At 40.8% G+C, this 6,439-nt stretch overlaps 1 non-coding gene across 1 annotated transcript; it reads left to right on the top strand.

The window, feature by feature from the left end:
* Positions 1-2,408: 2,408 nt before the first annotated feature.
* On the top strand, positions 2,409-2,481 carry Trnaa-ggc (transfer RNA alanine (anticodon GGC)). The gene has a single exon. It is a non-coding gene; the product is annotated as a tRNA-Ala (tRNA).
* Positions 2,482-6,439: the final 3,958 nt, after the last annotated feature.

The raw sequence follows: 6,439 nt of genomic DNA, 5'->3' as shown, positions 1-6,439 counted from the left end.
TAGAGTTGCCATGCTATACATTAAATCTCCAGAAGTTACTCATCTTACAACTGAAAGTTGTACCCTCCGATCAACAGCTCCCCTTTTACTCTACGCCTGGTCGCTGGGAACCACTCTTTAACTCTCTGCTTCTATGAGTTCAAGTTTTAAAAATTACACATGTGAATAAGACAATGTGGTATTTATTGTTCTGTGCCTGGGTTATTTCACTTTGTGTGATGTCCTTCAGCCTCATTGATAGTCTCACAAATAGCAGGATTTTCTTCCTTCCATAGCTGAATAAAATTCTATACTATGTACAGTCATGAGTCATTTAACAAAGAGGACACATTTTGAGAAATACATCATTTGGGGACTTTGTCCTTGGGTGACTATCATAGTGTATACTTATTTAAACTATAATGGCCATCTAATCTTATGGGACTATTATCATTGTATATATGTGAGCCATCATTGACCAAAACATTGCTATGCAGTACATGACTGTACACATACCACATTGTCTTCACTCATTTATCTGTTGGCCAGTACTTAGGTTGTTTTCTTGTCTTGTCTATTATAAAGAATGTTGCAGTGAATATGGGAATGCAAATGTCTCTTAGAGATAGTGATTTTATTACCAATGCATATAAACCCAGAAATAAGATTACTGGATCATATAATAGTTTTATTTTGAATTTTTTGAGAACCTTCATATCTTTTTCCATAATTGTCATTGACTTTGCTTTTTAATGAGCTCATGAAATATAAGAACTGTTCTTATTTTTTTAAAAAGACATTATTTGCAATTCTTCACTAAATGACAATAGCTAATATCTATTGAGAAATTGCTCTATGTTTACCACTACTGCATGTAAGTATGCAAGTAATAGACACCTGATTTGAAGCAAAAAGGACATATATTGGCTCATGTGGCCTTCAGTATAGTTGAAGTGTTGGAGGAGCTGGCTACTCCCTGTGTCTATGCTACTTGGCACAGTGTTGGCTTCATTGTTCAAGTGGTTCCCCCTTGCTTGTGGCTGCAGCAGCAATCAAGATGCCTGCTTGCTTACATCTAGCCAAAGCAAGATTGATTAACCGTGGTTTCTTTCCTGAAGACCCCCCAAGAAGGTTCTCCTCATGTCTCATTAGTCCAAATTGGATGAGTCCCACTGTCATTGAACAACCAGTATGATTGAGATCACCAGGATTGGCTCAGAACAAAACTGGGGTGGGTATAGGGATGCATGGATGGATGGATGGATGGATGGATGGATACTGAGGAGTCACCCGTGGTTCCTAGCCATTATACTTAGGGTACTTTCAGATTCTACTTTGTCATCTGCTTTATTGTTCAACAACATATTGTGACATTTTTCTTCTAAAATGTAGTTTAAAATGACGCTATCTCACTTAATAGATACAAATAAAATTTTGGAATAAATTCCTACTCTCCAGCTCTTCTAGCTTCTGATAGTTGAAATTTGGGAATAAAATAGTCAAATTTTTGATAAATACCTCAATATCCAATGCTGTCACTATTTACTATTCAAAACTCAGAAATGAAATAGGTAATGCATTATGGGTCACTATCCAAATGTAGGTACTAAGTAGATTTGGGTCATGAAGAATATTTGCATATGCCAGACACCACACTAAGCAGTAGGAAGACAGAAGTGCAAATTCACACAATGGTGCCTGTCCTCAAGGAGCTTAAAACAGAAATTGAAGTCAGACATCAAAAAAAACTTGCACAGGTGGGTACTTAAGTACAATGATGCTAAGAGGAGCTAATGAAAAATGAGTGATATAGTGTCTTAACCTCTTCTAGTGGATCCGGGGAAGTTATCCCAGGAAAGTAACATTTAGGTCAAGGTGAGAAGGATGAGTAGGACTTGGCTAAGCCAAGAACAGAGAAAAAAAATTCAACCATGTTACCAATTTCATCATAAGAATGTGTCATCATTTATTTAATCAATCCCCTAACCTATAACTGCATAATTGGATTTTTTTCATTTTTAAAATAACTATGATAAATATCTGTGTGCATACATCATCTGCAGGACTCTGAATGTTTTCTCAGAAAAAAAATTTCTGAATATTTTCTCAGGAAGTAAGGTGTTGGTCCAAAACAGAGGGACATTTTTTAAAGCTTGTCTTCTTTCTTAAAATGAACTTACATTCCCACAAGCAGTGGGTGAGAGTGCCCATTTTCCCATGACCTAATCATACTCAGCATTGTATTTTTCCAAACATCTTTGACAATTTGATGGGACACTAATAACCATCACTTTAATATTTGTATTTCTTTGAATACTGGTGAACGAAGGTGTGTATTGTTATATTTTTGTTAATTTATGCTTCTTTAAATAATAATAGCTACTTACTCAGAGCAAATGATATCTGTAAAGAATACTTATTATAGGGCTGGTGGAGTGGCTCAAGTGGTAGAGTGCCTGCCTGGCAAGCATGAGACCCTGAGTTCGAACCACAGTTCCACCAAAAAAAAGGTAGGGTAATACTTACTGTAGTGTTTTTAAAATAATAATAATAGTAAAAAACTTGCAAACTACCTAATTATCTACTAGGAGGATTAGCTCATGAAAATAGTTCATTTATATAATGGACAGCTAAATATCCTTTCATTTTTTAAAATTTATTTTTGTGAGGTACCAGGGATCCAACCCAGTGCTTCATGCAGGCTAGGCAAGCATTCTACCACTGAGCTATAGCCCCAGCTCTATGTAACCTTTTTTTTTAAGCATAAAAAGAAAGAGAAAGTTCTTTATAAATGAAATTGCTAAGAGGAAGGACCGGGATGTAGGGCAGTGTGCTAAAACATGAAAGTGGCACGAGAGTGAAAGGAAGACTGTTCCTCTATACTTTTTTGAACTTTCAGATTTTTAATTTGCATGGCTGTATTGCATATTAAAAAGTAAATGACCATTAAAACAACCATCATGGCTAACACCTATGAGCGCTCACTATTTGCCAAGCAACTGTGCCAACAATACCGTGTCTGTCACTAGTAATTTCCCTACCTCACAAGTCTTTGCTTTAAGCATCCAAACTCTGGTCACCACTCTCTGCTCTCCAATCTAATGCAGTTTCCAAGCCCTGCAATTCTTCAGACTCACTTACCTTTAGTCTTTCAGTGTCAGTCATCTGTGCCCTCCCTTTCCTCCAGCAGGAGACTTCCATGCTCATCACTTTCTTGGTTTCCTACCAACACCCAAATCCTCTGCCTCTCTTTATATTATACTGCTTGGCAAAATCCCACTTTACCTAAGCCCAGCTCTTTCTCTAGTACTACATCTACAAACCTACCAGCAGTGAAATACAGTCCCTCTGCCTAGCCTCCACTTATATGGATAAGCTACTCCTGTTTAAGGCCGGTTCCTTCCAAATGGCCCTTTTACCCTTTCTCAGTGGAGACGGTTAAGGAATGTGCCAAGAGGAATTTTACTACAAAGAAAAACCAGACACAAAAGAGAGGAGGTGGGTGAGTAGAAGAGCTCAGACTCATCCGCCTAACTTGATTGGCATCTTCTTTCCGTGACCAGTCTTCCCTCAGCTCTGAGAAGACTGGACATGTGACCAAGCTGCTCAGACTTTAATCCACAGCAGCTTGCACCAGGTATGGTAAGATTTCTGTGGACTCCCAAACTTGCCAACACTATTGGTCCCTTCCTGGGCTCCTGCTCACGGGTCAGGAAGGTACTTCTCCATGGGGTTCTGAAGACCTGTGCTGGTTTCAGGCTGCCTTTGAACTATGCCTCCCCTTTCCTTGCCCATTCAGTCCTGCCCCGCCCCCCTCGACTTTCTTTCTGTCATTAGATGACATCCGGTGTCTGTCCTCCACGTCAGACTGGGTCTTGTTTTGGAAAACAGGTATATAAGCCATCACCCTTGCCTAGAAGAGCTGAAGACTCAGTGGTGAAGGAGTGGAGTTGGGCAGAGACACCAATTGCAGCCTTAGTAGTGTAATGAAGCAGTGTGAACCCAGATGGTTTCAACAATAAAAAAGGCTAGTCCTTCCCCTCTCCTCCATTTCTCTCCTTCCTTCTACTAGAACACTCTGGGAGTATACAGATGAACATATAGATGGGTTTTAAGCACTTCCTTTCCTCTCCTACATTGCTTTTAGCTAATTTCCTATTCACAGAAAACCAAAGAGCTGGAATACTTATCTAATCTGCAACTCCCATTACCAGGTTGGCTCATTCCACTCTAGCATCCAACCCCACCAGATGCAGTGCTCACTAAAGTCAAATTCCATATTGCCAAATCCAGTGGTCACTCTGTCCCCATTATCCTCAGTCTCTCAGCAGAATCTGGCAGAATCATCTCTTTGGGTTTTCAAGATCACATTTCAGATTTCTCTCTTGTTCTCTGGCCCCCCTTTTCAGTTTCACCTCTAAATGTGTAGCATTCCAGGGCTTGGTCTTAGGCCTTCTTCCCTTGTCTGTCTACCATTTCTCCCAGGCAACTTTATTGATCATCTGTTTGCTGATGCCTCCCACATTTATATCTTCTGTTGTGACATTTTTCCTCATCTTCAAACTGTCTAACAGCTGTCAGCATCTTCACTGGGACATCTAGTAGGCATCTCAAACAGTTATATATGGCCAAAGCAGAATGCTAGGTTGCCACCCTTGCTCCTCACCTCTCTCTTCTCCAGCCTTCCTAATCTCAGGAAATGGAAATTCCAAAGTGTGAGTCAAAGTTTTGTTAGAAGACAGCAGCCACCTCACTTTTTTAACAGTGAATTGTTAACTAGAAATAAAGTTGTCAACTAGAAACTAAGTACGAAACTACTAACTGAGAAGGTAAAAAGAAGACTCTAGCTGGATGCAGTGGCTCACACCTGTAATCCAACATTGGCAGGATCGTGGTTCAAGGTCACCCTGGACAAGTAGTTTGAGAGCCCCCATCTCCAAAATAACCAGAACAAAATGGGCTGGGGATTTGACTCAAGCAGTAGAGGACTTGCTTTGCAAGCATGAAGCCCCAAGTTCAAAACTCAGTCCCCCTTCTCCCTTCCACTCCCCCACCCCCCACCAAAGAAAATGAAGAAGGAGAAGAGGAAGAAAACTAAAATATTGTGGAGGTAGCAACTGCAGGAAGCAACTGTGACTCACTCATAAGACTGAGGAAGCAAAAGGAAAAGGTTGGGGTTATTATCATTTAGTAATGTGAGGGTGAGGTGCTGAACCCCAGGGGAGGGTCTCTTCTTGGCTGGTGCTGTGGTCTCTCCAGGGCGGCATGGCCAACTTAGCTCTGCAATGCTGAAAAGACTTTGATCTGGATTCGACTGCTATGGGGAACAGCTGCTGCTGCTGGCTGCAAGAAGCTTTGCTGGGGTGATGGGCTCAGAAACTGGAGGCAGGTAAGGAGAAGCAAGTCCTTGTTCCTCTGAAGGCCTTCCATCTCCCTCTGCACTCAAAATTGGCAGGGTCTGACAGGGAGCCAGCCAGAAGAGCAGAGTCCCAGCCCTAGCATCATAAAGTGGAGTACAGAAAAGTGAGCTTGGAACTGTAGACAATAAATAACCTAATAACCATCACAGCCATCTGCCGGTTGATCAAGCCAAAGTCTAGGAATAATGATCCCTTCCTCTTTTGACTCCTCATATCTAATTCATCGGTATATCCAGAAAGTTCTGCCTCTAAAACATGCTCTAAATCCACCCACCTCTCTCCATCCCCACTGCCACCCCAGGCCCAAACTCTCACTACAAATGGTGAGTGACTACGTGATGTGTCTGACTGCTCACCTCCTGAAATGTATTCTTCTCCCAGGAAAACCTGGATGGTCATTTTAAAACATAAACTCTTTTCTTTTGAGTCTATGTATGTGAGATCATACAGTATTTGTCCTTCTGTGTCTGGCTTATTTTATTTAGCATAATGTTCTCCAGTTTCATCCCTGTTGCCATGACCTTCAGTGCCTCGTGTGTGTGTGTGTGTGTGTGTGTGTGTGTGTGTGTGTGTGCAGATACCTCAAAAAGGTATCTGATTCCATTTTCTTTGGGAGTATTCCCAATAGATGAATCTCTCGGTCAAACAGTAGTTCTATTTTTCATTTTGTGAGGCATCACCATACTGTTTCCATAAGGCTATGCTAAAATATTCCCACCAACAGTGTGTGAGGTTATCTTCTCTCAAACCTTACCAATACTCACTATCTCTTGACTTTTTGATGATAGCCATTTAACAGATATGAGGTGATACCTCATGACGGTTTGGATTTGCATTTGCTTGGTGTTCTTGCTAATATGCAGAATCTTTTAAACATAAAGTTCAATAAATAGAAACGGAAAGTAGAACCATGGTTACTGATCATGGGGAGGGGAGATGTGGGGAAGAAATAAGTCAAACTGGGGAGAGGTAAGTCAAAGTATACAAACTTGCAGTTAGGTGAGATGAAGACATTTAGAGATGTAACATACAAGGTGAGG

The sequence above is a fragment of the Castor canadensis genome, chromosome 8 (genome assembly GCF_047511655.1).
Source record: "Castor canadensis chromosome 8, mCasCan1.hap1v2, whole genome shotgun sequence".
In the NCBI taxonomy this organism is placed as follows: domain Eukaryota; kingdom Metazoa; phylum Chordata; class Mammalia; order Rodentia; family Castoridae; genus Castor; species Castor canadensis.
The sequence above is the reverse complement of the archived record's forward strand: the minus strand, read 5'-3'. Positions and strand labels throughout refer to the sequence as shown.